General features: G+C 38.4%; 1 long non-coding RNA gene across 1 annotated transcript in view; it reads right to left on the reverse strand.

Annotated features, from left to right (window-relative positions):
* Positions 1-1020: 1020 nt before the first annotated feature.
* LOC139046192 (uncharacterized) overlaps positions 1021-16905 on the reverse strand; it is a 39715-nt gene continuing 23830 nt past the window's right edge. The window contains exons 6-8 of the long non-coding RNA XR_011505877.1: positions 9276-9326; positions 9060-9157; positions 1021-3095 (exon numbers count right to left, since the gene is read on the reverse strand). This is a non-coding gene — a long non-coding RNA (uncharacterized lncRNA). The remainder of the gene's footprint in view (positions 3096-9059; positions 9158-9275; positions 9327-16905) is intronic.

The following is a 16905-nucleotide window of genomic DNA, read 5'->3' on the forward strand; positions in this document are numbered from 1 at the left end:
TGAACTCTGGTTAATGACATGCAAGCTGAAGGTTTTAGAAGGAAGTATACGGATATTTGCAATTTACCTTGAAATGCACCAAAAAAAATAAGATTGAGAGAAGAATCGGTAGGTATGTGATAAAGCAAGCATAATAGAATGTTTGAGGCAGGGAGAGCATATATGGGTGCTCATCCTCAAATTTTTGACCTTGTCTATAAGTATGAAAATATTCATAGCCCCATCTTATAAACATACAGGCCAGAGCTGGAGGAAATGACGGTTTGGAAATTGTTGTTTCTGTGAGACAGAGTAGCTCTCTGGCTAGGAGCAGGGGAAACGGCTGGAAGACATCTCCTGAAAATGTCTAGCAATCCGAGTACTAATCCACATAATGAAATTCTCAATGGCAATTTCTTTTTGAACTTGGAAAAATTAATACTAAATTTCCCTGGAAGAAAGAACAGACAATAATAGCTAAGAATTAAGGGAAAAAAGAGTAATAAGGAGGAATTTATTCAGCTGCATGTTAGAACAAAATAGAAGGGTAATGAGAAAGCATTTACCCTTACTGAAACGTAATATACTCCATTTCTGGAATTATGGTATGAACGATATATTTTTTAGAACCTCCTGGAAATACTGGATTAAATGGAACTAACATCCTCTTAAAGGCATAGCTGAGATGTGAAAAAAGGAAGGGAAGTCCTCAGAGACCAAAGCCCCAGACCTCCCCTAAGAACCACTTGCAGACTATCCCCCATCTGACACAGTAGAACACGTGTGACCATGACCAAGTCGAGGAACAGAAACACTGAAAGGAGAAATTATAAAGATGGATAGTTTCATTAAGTAAGTACTAAGCAAGTATTTGAAACACAAGGACAGCTTTATGGGCAAGTGTACAGATGATTGTCTAAATAAGTAATCTCCAAAATATTTGACATTATGGTTTGATCAGGAAAAAATCATTGTTGATCATGACCCCTGTATTTCTCAGGGTTCTCCAGGGAAACAGAACCACTAGGATACACATAGATATATAGAAAGAGATTTATTATGAGGGGTTGGCCCACTCAACTGTGGAGACTAAAAAGTCCTCCCATGATCTGCCTTCTGTAAGCTGGAGGCCCAGGAAAGCTGGCGGTGTAGTTCCAGTTCAAACCAAAGGCCCGAGAACTGGGGGGCCAACAGTGTAAGTCTCAGTCCAAGTGTGAAGGCCCAGGACCAGGAGCGCCAGCGTCTGAGGGCAGGAGAAGATGGATGTCCCAGCTCCAGCAGAGAGCAAATTCATCCTTTCTCCACCCCATTGCTCTATTCAGGCCCTCAGGATTGATGATGCTCACTCACACTGGTGAGAGGGAGCGTCCTTACTCAGCCTAACAATTCAAATGTTAATCCCTTCTGGAAACACTCTCACAGACACACCCAAAAATGACGTTCTACTAGCTATCCGGCCATCCCTTAGCCCAGTCAAGCTGACACATACAAGTAACCATCACAACCCCCTATATATGTTTATTTATATGTTACATACATGTACTAAGCGCCAGCATATTATATATACTATAAAACCATACCCAGAAATGTAAACTTAAAATATGAATCCGGGCATGTGTGTATGTGTATATATTCTAATGTGGATTATCTTGAGCATCTCCTGGGATTCTCTCCTGCCTCCTCCACTTTGGAAACGACTGGTCTGTATGAGTCTATATCATATACAGTGAGGATGAGGTGGTTAGAAAGTCCCACGTCCTTCCTCTACCTCTTGGCTGATGACTGAATTTCTATTCATTTCTTTCATTTCAGCCTTTAGCATAAATAACTTCCAGGCCCTTTCCTGAGAACACGTTTAATTACAGAAAGTGGAGAGAGAGCATGAAGGCAGCAACTAAGTCAGTGGGGAACAGATCAGTGTAGACAGCAGAGGGGAGGGCCAGAAGTACAGAGGCCCAGGTAGCAAATATCCTTCTCTTAGGGACATGAAGCCATTCACTCAGGAAGAATTTACAACACATACTTAATAAAACTGGGATACCCTTCAGTTCTTACAAATTTTGTTTGTAAATAAAATGTTTAACAATCAGCCCACTTTCTTATTCCAAACAGATAAGAGAATAAGCACACCGTCTTCCACCCCATCCATCCGCATGGAGGGTTCCGTGCAGCTGGCTGGCTGGAGCATCCTCCTCTCCCACTCTCCTCATTCGCATTCACCCCTCACGGCACCCCTGGTCAGAGAATAGGCCACAGAGGAAGGAAGAAGTTCATTGCTCAGGACTACTGAGTGTTATGTTTCTTTTCTCACCAGCTAAATTGAAGACCTAGATTTTATAATTTCTGGAAGTTTTTATGCTTTAATCCTCCATAATCATTAAAAGCAATGCTTTAAAAAAATTTTTGGATTATTTCAAATCTACATTCCTTCATTTGTTTTTGCTATTTTCCACCCCTTTTATACTCTTGAAGGTATGGCTATTTTAGTTTTGAGTAAATGTCTTAAATAAAACTGAAAGTAAACCCCAATAATTTTGCTTAGCTTTTACAGAAAATTAACTCCTAGCTAATCAAATGAGGAAAAGAATTGGGGAGGTGAGCGGGCAGGATTTGGTTTCTATTTAACTAATTGTTTGTGAATATATAGAAAACTCCTCTTCTTTTCAGGTGTGATCCTAAAGCAGTCTCATGATCCATTGTTTGTAGATCAAACACGCGCTCCGGGCTACAGTTTCCAATATCCTCAAGAGGAGCAGCTGCTCTGGAAGCCAAGTTTTACAGATGATGGAGGGTATAATTCTTTGTGTATCAAAAGATTTTAATTTACTTATTTAATTTATTTGGTTGACAAATTTTCCAAAATAGATTTCATGTTCTTAATCAAAAGATGTCAAACATACTTGAACATCTTCTTGGTAAATTCAAGACAGTCGCAGTCAATATCAATTTCTGTATCCATGCCAGATACACACGCTTCTTGAGTTCTTGTCCCTTTCCTCCTCTACAGCTCCAATACTTCAGGCTTCTCTTGCTGTGAAGCTCCTTGTGGCCAATGTATCTGCCTGCAGGAGTTCTTTAACCAACCGGAAATCTGCACCTTCCTAATTGACCATAGCCTAGAAAACAGAAGCCATCTCATTATAAGTGATAGTATGTAGCTCACAGGAGAATCTGAAAGATGCTCCTATGACAAGTGCAAGGTGTCATTACTTATCGGTTATCTATCAAACTCTTGGCTATTGCTAGCTTTCAGGTGTAATATCAATACATGAATGCTGGGTAGGTAAAATATCACTTAAGGACTAATCTTTAGAATAGTCATATAATAGCTCAGAGTATATCAGTATTAGAGTGGAAAAACAGAGGCTCCTGGCAAAAACTTCTCATCCAAGTGACATTCAGTCCATTAAGATATTGAAAACTGAATTCACGCATATGTTGAGTAGATCTGCTTCGACTTGGAGATTAATAGATATTCTGAATTCTAATTACATATTACTCAGTCTGCTATTCTAATCCACAATCTCTAACACTTCATTTCACTCTATACCTTGAAATTTTATTCTATTAAGAGTTCCTTAGACATGAGCATAATGCCAGAAAGCCAGAATGAGTGCAGGTCAGCTTCTAAAATAGAGATTTAAGCAAAAGGGACAAAAAGCAATGCACACAACTAGCCAAAAATTGCCACGTATCCTTGAAACCGAGTCTACTTTAAAAGGTTAAAGCAATTTTTCTGCTGCTTGAATTACCAAGATCATAGCTCCAATTCTTCACTTCTTTTTACTTTGGTCTCGAATTGCATGGTATTGATATCAAACACACTAAAGAGACCTAACATGAAATTCGAACATCAGAAAAGCAGCATTACAAGTAACAAGGAAAAAGGAGCAAAAAAAAAAAGCCTTTGTTATCCATTCCCAGGATTTCTACAATACATAATCAGTAAGCAATTATAAAGCCAGAGAATCCCCTCTATATGGTAGAACTTTGCTCTCTATGGAATTTACACACACCAAAATAACTCACATGACAAATCAAGAAGACAGAACCAGGTTGCAAAATTCTGTAACAGGCAAGAAAGCTTCAGGCGTCATCCGTTTCATTAAGATGTACAAGTTCTTAGGACTGAGAAATCTGAACTTCGACAAATGTGTCTTGTTATTTTTCCTCTCTTAAGTACTATATTACGTTCTTAATAAAATAACAAAAAAATTTTGTATTTATCAGTTTTGGAACACTAATTTTTGGAGCAGATAAAGCACCGCTTTATTGTAGGAAAGCAGACTTTCTGAAGGGCGTCCATTTACAAAGTTAGTGGGCCTCAGCCCACTGAGAAGTACATACTATATATCTAAAATGGTATGCCCATGTTTTCTTAGAACAAATAAGACTAGGAAATCTGTTCTGCATAGTCTTCAGCTCTTCTCGCAACTGAGCAATACTGTTACCCAGCTCCCATTCCCACACTGTGATGATGAACAAACTAAGTGTAGCAAAACCACAAAGGAGCCGACATGAGTGTGCTCAAATAGACCCATGAGGCACAATGTCTGCATTTCTGGAGGCTGGATAATTCAATATTAGGATATACGCCTCTGCACGCCAAGTTGCAAAGGGCAGCCAAGCCATTTCGTTCAGCAAATCAAACAGGGTCTTTCCTCCTCAAAGAAAGACTATGCTGTAGGGTAAATGCGTTACAGGGTCAGGGTTTCAGGAAGAAAAAGGATGCTTTTCCTAAGTGCTAAAACACAAAGTGATTTAGACATGTAAGCAGCCCAAAAGAACCTGGCTGACTCCTCCCTGACAGAGAAGGAGAGACACAAATAAGGTAATAAAATTCCAGTTTCGTGAAGTCGATGCCAGAGAATGGAAAGATTTTGTCTTTCTGCTGTGGGTTATTGTGGGGGTGACTTCAAGAGTCATCACCATGGAGTTCACACAACACAACAAGAACAACAATGGAGACTTGGAATTGCGTATTGCCTGCTCTCTTAGCTGCCAAATCTTTCATGTTAGCTCTTACATGCATGTTATTTGCTTAGGGTATTTTTTTTCCTCCTCCTCCTTGCAATTTTGATAAGTAAACAACTTCTTTCCCATAGGTTTCTTATCTGGCTGAAGAATCTAATGGTTTGATAAGAATAACTGAAGAAACGTAAATCCCCTCATTACTACCAAAGTGCCTTAAATACAGTACATGTCCCATAAATGCCCATGGAATCGAACTTTACTTAATCAACATCTGTTTGAGGCAAATAAACACAAGTTACTCATTGGGGTCCAGGCCACATCTACTGTTTGACTTTGAAGGAAATTTGCTCCTTGTCATAGTCCAAAAAAGAAGTTATATTCATGAATATTTACATAAGTGTCATCTTTTAGGGAGAAAAAAATCTAAAAAGAGAACAGATGACAGGTGCTCTCAACAGCATTCCTCTGTCCTACATCCATGACCTCCAATACAAATTCTATCCCACTGTACTGCTTATACACTTTTTAACTTTCCTCCCTGTGGCAAGGAGTGTGGATTTCCTCTCACAGCTCCAACCCCACCTTCTTGAAGTGGACTTCCCTGACTATTAGAGGAAGGAAAGACAAGGATTCCCCAGGCCCGGTGTACCTTGGGTTCCATCCATGCCCTGGTCCCCACCAAGTAGATGCACTGCATGTGATTTTGGAGGGTGATGGGCGGTAGTCTTGTGCTTCTTTATGTTAACGAGCACGGCCATGGAAGGTTTCTATTTTTCTGTAGCAGGAGTAATAAAGGACCCAGTGTCTGGTCCTTAGCATTGTTAATGCCAAGAAGCAGGGCCAGAGCATCCATTTACATGGTTTGGATCATGTCTGAGGTGGTATAATCCTGAAACAAATATTTGCATGGCAGATTCCCCATAGTGGTGGAGATCGGCTACCTTTACGGGCAGTGCCTGATTTTGTCCTCATTTATTCCTGGAACCTCAGTCAAGAGCTTGTTTCTGACCCTCCAACTATTTTGTAAGCACCTAATTACTTTCTGCTTAAATTAGCTACTAAAACCCTTCCCCTCTTCACATCTTTTTCCTTTTATTCTTTCTTTGATTTGCAATAGTCAAGCGAGTTAAGAGACAAAAACATTTTTCTAAGAAACTCAAAACTTTATACGTTAGGATCTAAGCCTGGACAACTGTAGCATAGAACTTTTACAATGAACCATAGGAAAGGAAGGATAGGGGTATGAAATAAAGAATTTCCTGCGCCACAGGACTCAATAAGCCTTTCCTGGGAGCAGGAGAGGAGGACTGAGCTGAGGGCAAGTCACAAAGTGTCCAGACTCAAGGTTGCTGACTCACTACTCAGAACATAAAAACAAAAACAAAAACCTGTAGAGAGAAGGAGAAATAGCCAAACAGTTTAGACATGAACTGGTATGTATCGGGGCTGATGCCATCCTCTCCTATCCTAGGAAGACAGCATGCCTCTCAGAAAAGTCCTATATTCAACAAGAGAGAGTTAGAGTAGCAATAACTGAGGGAAGGTGGGCATAAAGACAACTGTGTAGGTTCTACTCTAGAGTGATATAGAAAGAGCAATCAAGATTCTTGCCCCTCCACTCCATTAGGAAGACAGAAGTAATATGGGGGTTGAGAGGTGGCAGGTAGATGGAAGGTCAAGAGGAGACAGTTGCAGAGGTGAGAGCTTTTGCAGTCAGAGGTAAAAGCCAATTGCCAACATGCCACTGCAAGGTCAGTTGGACCAGCCACAGCTCAGTGGCTGCTAGGTCAGGAAGTTCGGAGAACAGGTACACCAAGAAACATCACTGCAGGAACCACAGTGACAGAGACTGATGCCCAAAGTCCAAGTGGGACAAGAAACCTCAAGCAGAGGCCAACAAGCCCATATATTACTTTCCCGATGCCAGAATAATACATAACCTCTCCTGCGAAAATAGATCAGCCCTGAATAATAGAGAAGGACAAAGAGGAGGCATAAAGAAAACATGAAAGACTGAGAATGTACCTAAATGTAGCAAGATGGAAGTTGGACAGTGATTATAACAATACTTAAATTTAGCTAAAAAGTCACAGATTGGACTTAAAATACCTAAATAAGAAAGAATAAGTTGTCTGGTTAAGGCAGACTGGGAGACTCAAGGACAAAGATGATTTAACTGTAGAAAACAGAATTAATTGTTTTAAACATATCAGTCATTAGGTGCAAATTTTGACCCTACCATAATAGCTAGAATTTATTGAGTGCTTGCCATGTGCCAGTCACTGCCTTAATTAAATGAAATAAACATCTTATTTAATCTTGATGTAGTCTAATTATCTTCATTTTATAGGTAAGGAAGCGGAATCTCACAAATACTAAATAATTTATCCAAGAATGAACAAAATTATGTATACGATAAAGATATGATAAAGTCATGTCCACAGGCAAGCAGTATTTCACAAATGATCCCCAATGAATAATTAGTTACTTCAAATGTTTTCTTCCTTCCTCATCCACGTGGCGGTCAGATACCACATACACACTAAGGATGCTGTTTGTACTACGGGTGGGAAGAGAAGAAGGAAATTCATCTCACCAAAGCTGAGATTTCCTCCCCATAATTAGAGTTTGCTTTCATTGCCTTTTTCTAAACATTATTTCCAACTTTGTGGAAACAGATACTGAATAGGAAACAAACAAACAACAAATCCAGGCGTTTGGACCTGGATTAGATGGTAGTTGCTGTAGACATTTCTCATGTCTCCTTCCTAGACTAATTCACTACGTGACTCATTCACCGTAAAAAAGACTGGCTCTTAGATATTCTTCGTCTCTAAGGCCTGAAGCAAGAATTATGAAATCAATGTATACATTATTTTAAAAATTCTACTGAAAGATTATTCGGGTGTGTCATAAAACAATATAAAAGAAGTTGCCTATAGTATTTCCTTTTCCTGCCATCCCTTGGGACTAGGTCTGGACGCAGTGTTTTTCAATGTTCGCAATTAGAACCCGCTCAATCATTTCTGTTTCTTCACAATTCTGAACACCTTTGCTCACAGCACCCAAATCAGACCATACAGGCTTATAAAAAGCACCCCACACTGGACCTGCCCTGCCCAGACCTACCATCCAGGTTCCTTCTCTTGTTCTTTGCCCGTCAAGCCATCCCTGCAGCTGAGCAGGCAGGCCTGGCTGCCAGCTGTCAGCTCTGAGTCGGAGAGCTGGAGTTGGCCCAGGCCTGACTGGGAGCCCGGAAACCAAGCTCCCCCACCCAAGCAGCGCCTGATTTCAGCCTGATTATTTTACTGAGAGTGTCCAGGGGACAGTCAATGCCAATGAGCAGGTTCTGCCTGATTGTCTCCATAACTTGTGCGGTCATTGTCAGACTGCCGAGCTGGGGACTTTTCGCAGAGGACCAGGAGCATATTTCACTCCAGCTTCTCTGCTTCTTTCTGAATTTATTTTTGCACTCAAAAAACCAAGAATTCTTTAGCATGTCTCGTTTGCTTTTGTATACACTCAATATAGAACCTGAAATATAATAAGCACTCACTAAATACTTATTGAATGAATGATGGAATTAATCAGAAAAGCAAGGATAACCATGTAAAAGTAGATTTAATTTAGAAACAGCTTTTCTTCAACCTGACCTCACTGTCCAGATGCCAAGGAATGATTCCCACTGCTTCTCAAACTTTAATGTACTTAAGAATCACCTGGGGATCTTGTTATAATGCAAGTTTTGATTCACTAGGTCTATGATTGGGCCTAAGTTTCCGCAGGTCTGAAAATCTCCCAGGTGATACTGTTGGCTCGGACCACATTTTGAGTAGAAATGTCCTAATCAGCATCAACTAATTGGTCTTACCATCATTAGAATCTTCGTGAACTTCTCGGGTCAAACTTATTCATAATTAATCAAATAATATACATGTCTTGGCACACAATAAGCAATGAATTACTAAACATTAAATCAGGATTTCATCCGGAAGAGAATAAACTTGGTTTATATAAGGGACGGAGAATTTTCCCTAGTAATTCAAGAGGAGAGTTTACATGAAAAATCTTCTCATTCCTATGCTTCAGAATGAATTCAAACTTACTATTGAATGAATGCAGTGTGGTCACCAAACAAATCTTCAGTTAGAAAATGTCTTCCGACCAAGGTATAATTCTTCCAAACTTCTTTCCAAACTTCATTCTCATGAGAAATGGAAAAAATAGTGAAAACATGATCATTATCCCAGAAGAGTTTTAAAATTTTAACGTTTGTTGTTGATACAAAGGAGTAAGGAAGCAGAGAGCAAAGTGGAACTTACATTGAGTAAGATTACAGATGAAGTTGACTGTGGTTTTCCAGAGACCAAAGCCTTTGAGACAGAATAGAAAAGAAACATATGCCCATTGATAGTTTAAAAGCATGACTTTGGAAGAAAATACACATTTGTTCACAGTGGCTTTTTCTAATTATTAGTATATAGTGGGATATAGTGGCTATATATATATATATATATATAGGGATATAGTGGCTTCTACAAATTAAATAATTACAAGAAAATCTCTTGGCAACAAGTATTTAAAACAGTAGCCATGCTTAACTAGGAGCTAGAATGCAAGGTAGAAGCTTCGTAGGACTTAACTAGAAACCATAAAACCTAAAAGGCAGAGAACTGAATTGGTCATACTTCTGAGTTTATGACACAGTCATCAACCATCTGTGCAAGGCCTCTATCTTGTTTTATTTTATTTTTCTTCCTTATCCTCAATCTCCACTCCCAATCCACTCCTCCATCCGTAGGAAATTACTCTGATGTGTTTAGCATTTTCCTTGGACATGTAGATATGTTTGAAATATGGTACTCTTTTGTTGCGTGTTTATATTTCAAATTTACCTAAGTGAATCATGTTATAGATCTTACTTTTTCTCTCAACACTGTTTGAAAGATATCTCCACATAACTCTATCTCTAATTCGTTACCTCTGTGAATGTCCACAACATTGCACTTATCTACTCTTCTAGAGACAGATACCTAGGTTGTTTACAGTGTCTTGCTCCACAAACAATTCTTAATCAAACATTCAACCCCTGCCTCCTTAGGGACCAGAGCCCAGGTTCCACAGGAGCGAAATGGATGGGTCATGGAGCTTTTGCATACTACATTAAACTAAATATCTCCAGATTGTTCTTAGATTAGCTCTTTGGGTCTGTAGTCTATGCCTTACCCATTTTTCTGTTGGTTTCCTATTACTTATTAGCATTTCTTAAATATTCTAGATATTAACCCCTGTCAGTTTTTGACTTCTCAGATAACTTCTCCCAGCCTATTCCCTGTTTATTGACTTTATTGATGGTAAACCAAGAAATTTATAACTTTTTATGTAGTCAAATTCATCTTTTTTTTTATCTTATGCTTTGTACTTTTGAGGTCCTATTTAATAAATCTTCCACAACTCAGAATCATGGAGATATTTTCTGAAGTATTTTTATTTGCTTTATAGTTTTACCTTTCGTTCTTAAGCCTATAATTAATCTAAAATATATTTTTGAGAATTAACTTTATTTTTCTTCACATAGTGGCCTGTTTTCCCACTATCTCCTAATAAAGAAATCATCCTTTTCCATCAGGTCCATTTCTACATATATCAGGTTCCCATGTAAACATAGACTTGTTTGGGGAACTCAATTCTGTTCCATTGATCTATTTACACATTTCTGCACCATCCTGTCTCATTTCTTGGGCTTTGTAGTAATGTCTTGTTGCAGAATTGACTTACATTTTTCTGAAATAAGCTCAACTACATCATCATTTTCTTTTTAGTTGCTAGATTTGACTTACTAACATTTGGGTGAGAATTTTTGCATCTATATTCATAAGTGAGAGCCATATAAAATTATTCTTTCTTGAACTATTTGTGGTAGATATGATTCCCCTATGTTTTTCCTGGCTAATAGGACACAGACTTTGTAGCAGATATAGATCTCTTGATTTCAAGGCAAAGAAGGTTCCTCTCTGACCCTAGGTGATGAATCATGACTGAACTAATCCAGTCATAGGAATTCCACTCTACTTTACCAGTGATTTTGTTACCTGACTAGAGTGAGTCCACTTCTTGGTGAGTTAAAAATCAAAGCCTTCACCAAAAGTAGTTGTCACACAAAATAAAATTTTATTTGCAGTACAGACCACAGAGAATAATTTCACAAAGCTGTGGCTCCCTGAGCAAGGAGAAGCAGGTGCCTTTTATTTGAGGTAGGGAATGAATACTCGCAGGGGAAGTTTGGGTGGGAAACGAACATCCAAAAGAAGAGCTCTGCCTTGGCATGTAGAGGCAGGGTAGAGCTGGTGCAGGAGTAGTTGCTGTTCACACCTACTTGTCCCTAAAATTGTGCTATAGCTCCCCCCTGGGCAGAGAGTTCACTATGTTAATGAAGCAAAGGTTACCCTTGTACATTTCTCTGCCCAACTGCACAGGGGTCACTCTTTCGTGGGGTTTCAGACTGGTTCAGGGCGGTTGGTGTTTATGCCTCCTTCCTGGAACATAGATGAAACCAACAACCTCAAGGACCTTAGAGAAAGGAGCACCTGCACTTCTCAGCAAAACAAGAGAAATACATCAGAAAAGACAAGAGAGTTAGGTCAGATAAGAGAAATGGGTCAGTCAAGAGAAATAGGTAAGAGTCAATGGCCAGTGATCATTTCTTTGGCACCTGAGTGTGACCATGTTCTGGCCAAAGAGACATCATAGGACACATGCTCAGGAGCTTCCCTTCCTCATATATAAATAGCCTCATTTGGGGAAAGCCTTACCCTGCCTTTTCCTTTCCTTAGAAAGTTTGGGATTGTGAGGAAACAAGTTACAGCACGAGGCAATAACCATGAAGACAAAAAGGCAATAATGAAGATGGTGGAGAAGAAAATTAAAAAGAAATTAGGTTCCTGAGAGCATCACTAACCAAGTGAATCAAGTCTATCAACTTTAAGCACTATAATTTTTGTTACATGAGAAAAGTAAACTACTATTTGCTTAAGCATGGGTAAGTTTTTCATGACTTGAAGCTGAATTCATCCTAAAGTGTACACTCTTTGTGTTATAGTAGGTTTTCCCAGAAGCAGACCTTAAGATAAGGATTCAAGATATAAAATATTAGCAAAGTACAAAGATATAGGAAAAGTACAATATATCAAGATCAAATTTGGTTTATTCCAGTAATATAACACTGATTTAACATTTAAAAATCAATGTAATTTACTACATCAAAAGATTAAATTAGAAAAATCACATGATTATCTCAATAGATGCAGGAAAACAATTTTATTAAATTTAGCATCTATTCATGATAAAAAGTCCTACCATACTAGAAATAGATGGGAACAGCTTATTGTGTAAAAAGGTATCTGTAAATCCTACTGCAAACATCATAGTGAATGGTAAATTACTGAGAACTTTACCTCTAAGAATGAGGACAAGAAATGGATGTCTGCTGTCACCACTTCTAGTCATCACTGTCCTAGCTATTGCAATAAGGCAAGGCAAGAAAAAGGTTGGAAAAAAGCCTTTAAACTGTCATTTTCCAGATGATGTGATAAATAAGTAAATAATTCCCAAAGACTCTACAGATAAACTATTGGAACTAATACATCAATTCAGAATGATCATAATATTCAAAATCTGTTTTATGTCTAAGTACTAGGAACAAATAAATAGAATTTCAATTTTAAAAATTTAAATGTAAAGAACATTTATAATAATTTTAAAAACACCTAACAGCTTGGAATAAATCTAATAAAAACTATGATTTCATAGAAACCTAATGAAATACAAAATCTCATGAAGAGAAATTAAAGAAGACTAAGTAAATAGTGAGATGTAGCACGTTCACATATTGTAAGCTAATATTGCAAATGTCAGTTTCCATGGTTGAACTATAGAATCAATGAAATTCCAAACAAAATCTCAGCAGATGTGTGCATGTGGAGACTGGCTAACAAACTTTATACGGAAATAAAAAAGACCAATAATAGCTAAGACCTCTAGAAAGAAAACAAATTAGAAAACTTCCCCTACTGGATGTAAAGCTACGTTAGTTAAGACAGTGATGTATTGTTACAAAAATAGACAAAGAAACCAATGCAACAATAGAAAGTCCAGAGCAAGATGGCAGAATAGGAAGCCCCATGGAGACATCATCTCAACAAGAATACGTGGGCTGATTCCCTTTGTGAGAAACCTAGAAACCAATTAAGAGACTCCTGTACCCTAGGTGAGCACAACACCAGCCACATCAAAGCCCGTAGGAAAATTCACGGCACTCACTCACCATAATTCCTCCCCCTACTCAACATGGCACAATCAGGAGAAAACTCCTAGCTCCTAGCTTCTCCTTGGGGAGGCAAAGACAAGACTGAAACATATGTCTAACATTCAGACTTGTCGGGGGGCTACCTGAGGGACTGGTTTCTGTCTTGTCTTCATCTAAGTGCTGACAGGAAAGACTGTCATATTGGTGGCCACTGAGAGCAAAAGCTACGGTTTGGAGCACTCAATCACCACAGATCCTTCGCTGCCTCCGCATGGAGGAGCAGGAGAAAACCCTAATTCCAAGCTTCTCCCTGGTGAGGGAAAAAGTTGGAACATATGTCCAACCTTCCCTCTTTTCTGGGGGCTGCCTGAAGGACCGGCGTCTGTCTCCTGTCTCAGAGCACTGATGGGACCTGATATTCTCTAGATGCCTCGGGGCTGCTGAACAGCAAGAGAGCTGGATGGCTCGCTGCTGCTCCAGAGGACCTACCGTCCAGCTGACAGAGGCTGAGACAGCTCCAAGGCCTCTCCTTGGGGCAAAGAGAAGAGCTGAGCATGTGTCCAAAAGTCTGACTCTGTACCGAAAGAAAAAACTGCTAACCACGAATACTACGTGCAGCGAAACAGTGCTTCCAAACGGAAGGAGAAATAAAGCTGAGGGAGTTCATCAGCACTAGACTTGGCGTATAAGAAATGCAATTTCATTTTCATTTATTAACGCGAGAAAATTTGTACCTATGTGCACCGAAAGTCACAGAAAATCAGAATTTTCATGGCAACATTGTTCACAATGGTTAAAATTTGGGGAAAAAAGACAAATGTCCATAAAGAGTAGAATGGATAAATTGTAGTTTACACAATAGGATACTATATAGCAATAAAAATGAACAAAGTTTTGCTACATGCACCATCATCCATGAATTTCATAAATGTAATGTTGAGTTATAACAGCCCGACACCAAAGAATGATTTCTGTATGATTCCATTTTTATAACATTTGAAAACAGGCAAAACTCATCTACAGTGCTTAAACTCAGTGGTTACCTCTGGAATGATGGCAGTGGTAGTGAAAGGAAGGGCAGGAAGGCAGTTTCTGGGGTCTGGTCACATCCTAGTTCTTAATCTGAGTGGTAGTTACATGAGTGGGTCCATTTTGTGGTAAGTCATCAAGACAGAAACTCATGATTTGTGTATTTTCCTGTAAGTATAAGAGAAAAGCATATACTAAAAAGTATTCCTGCTGCTGCTGACTGCTGTACACTTCGTACCCATATCCAGCATCTAACCCAGGGTAAGCACTTTTTTCTTTTTATTAGACCCACTCTATGTTTTGTTGTTTTGTGTTTTTTACTTAAGCTTTTGTTTTGATATAATTTTGGATTAACACGCAGTCATAAGAAATAATACAGCAGTACGCCATAAATCCTTTTCTCAGTTTCTTCCAAGAGTAAAATTTTGTAAAACTATACTATAATGTCACAACCTGGATATTGACCTTGACACAATCAAGATAAAGAACATTCCCATCATCACAAGGATCTGTCACAGTGACTTTTATAAACACACCTACTTTCCTCCTGTCCCAACCCCTGTGACTAACCCCGGCAACCGTGAACCTGTTCATTTCTATAATTTGGTCATTTCAAGGATGTTATACACATGGAATCACACAGTGTGTAACCTATCAGGATGGGCTTTTACACTCAGCATAATTCTCTGGAGATTCCTCCAGGTTGTGGTGTGTATCTACAGCTCTTTCCTTTTTACTGCAGAGTAGTATTCATGGTGTGGATAATCCACAGTTTGTGTAACCATTCACCTGTTGTTCCCAGTTTTTAGCTGCTATGAATAAACCTGCTATACACATTCATGTACAGGTTCTTATGTGGACATTAGTCTTCTTTTACCTGGGTTAAATGTACAGGAGCGGAATTGCTGTGTCATATGGCAGTTGTGTGTTTAATTTTTTAAAAAACTGCCAAACTGTTTACCAGAGTAGCTGTATCAGTTTACATTCGTCAGCAATGTAGGAGTGATCCAGTTTCTCCGTATCCTCACCAGGATTTGGTGTTGTTGCTAATTTTTTATGTTAGCCACTTCAAAATAGCTGTGTAGTACTATATAGCATTGTGGTTTGCATTTGAATTCCCCTGTTGTCTACTGATGTTGAACATCTTCTCAGGTGCTTATTTGCCATCTGTAAATCTCAGTGAAATGTCTATGTCTTTTACCCATATGTTAGATGGATTATTTGCTTTTCTACTGTTGAGTTTTGAGGGTTCTTTATGTATCCCAGGTACTAGATTTTTGTCAGATGTGTGGCTTGTTAGTCCTTTGTTGGATATGTGGATTTTCTCCCCTTCTGTAGCTTGTCTTTTCATCTTCTGAACAGCATCTTTCACAGAGCAATATTTTAAAGTTTGATAAAATCCAATTTATCAATTTTTCCTTTCATAGAGTGTACATTAGTGTCAAATCTGAGAACATCTGCCTACTCCCAAATCCTCAGATTTTTCTATCGTGTTTTCTTCTAAAAGTTTTATAGTTTTAAGTTACATTTAAGTCTATGATTCATTTGAACTTTTGTATAAGATGTGAGGCTTAAATTGAGGTTTATTTTATTACCTATGGGTGTCCAGTTGTTCCAGCACCATTTGTTGAAAATCCTATTTTAACTCTATTAAATTGCTTTTGCACATTTGTTTGGGTTTATTTCTGGGTTCCCTATTCTGTTCCAATGATCTGTACGTCTATCCCTCCACCAATACCACATAGTAATGACTATTGTGGCCATATAATAACTCTTGAAATTGGGAAGACAGATTCACGTTTATTCTCCTTTTTCAAAATTGTTCCAGCTGTTGCAGTTCCTTTTTCTTTCCATATAAATTTTAGAATAATCTTAACTACATCTACAATAAATATTGCTAGGATTTTTTATAGGATTTGTATTAAATCTGTTAATCAATTTGAGGAGAACTGACATCTTTATTCTGTTGAGTCTCTCAATGCATGAACAATTTTATATGTTTCTCTTATACCCTGCGACCTTGCTGAACTTAGTTATCAGGCCTTCTAATGTTTTACTTGTTTAGCCTCTTATTCTTTTTTCTCATTTTTTGGATATTTAAGTCCTTAAGAATCTCAAATATGCTACTTTTATGGTATAAATTTCATAAAAATTATGTCTGAACTTCTTGGGCCACTGGACACCGATTGTCACACATAGTCGATTACTTCCATGTGTGTTTATATTTTGGAGGTCATGATCTCCTCTTTAATGACACTTTATTAGCAGGAACCCAATGCAGCCTGGTTTATGCTGGTTTATGTGATTTTTACATAAACCTCCTCAAGCACAACAGGGATACTGTTATCTTAGGACTGATTTTTATGTAAATTTAAAATGTATATGTGCATTAGGACATACCCATAGTTAAAAATTATTTGAGAAGCATTTTTTCTTCTTTGAAAAAAGAATTTTTTCCTTTTATGCTAACAAAAGACTAGAAAAATCTCAGAACTCTTCTAGTCCATTTTATATTTAGGCACAGCCCTTCAAGAGTTTCAACTTTCAGCATCTCTGAGTCCAGATTTCCCACTTCATGTGGCCTGCTTTGTTTGACCATTAAGACCAAGTCCCTCGGT

Source organism: Equus asinus, chromosome 9, assembly GCF_041296235.1.
Source record: "Equus asinus isolate D_3611 breed Donkey chromosome 9, EquAss-T2T_v2, whole genome shotgun sequence".
Lineage (NCBI taxonomy): Eukaryota > Metazoa > Chordata > Mammalia > Perissodactyla > Equidae > Equus > Equus asinus.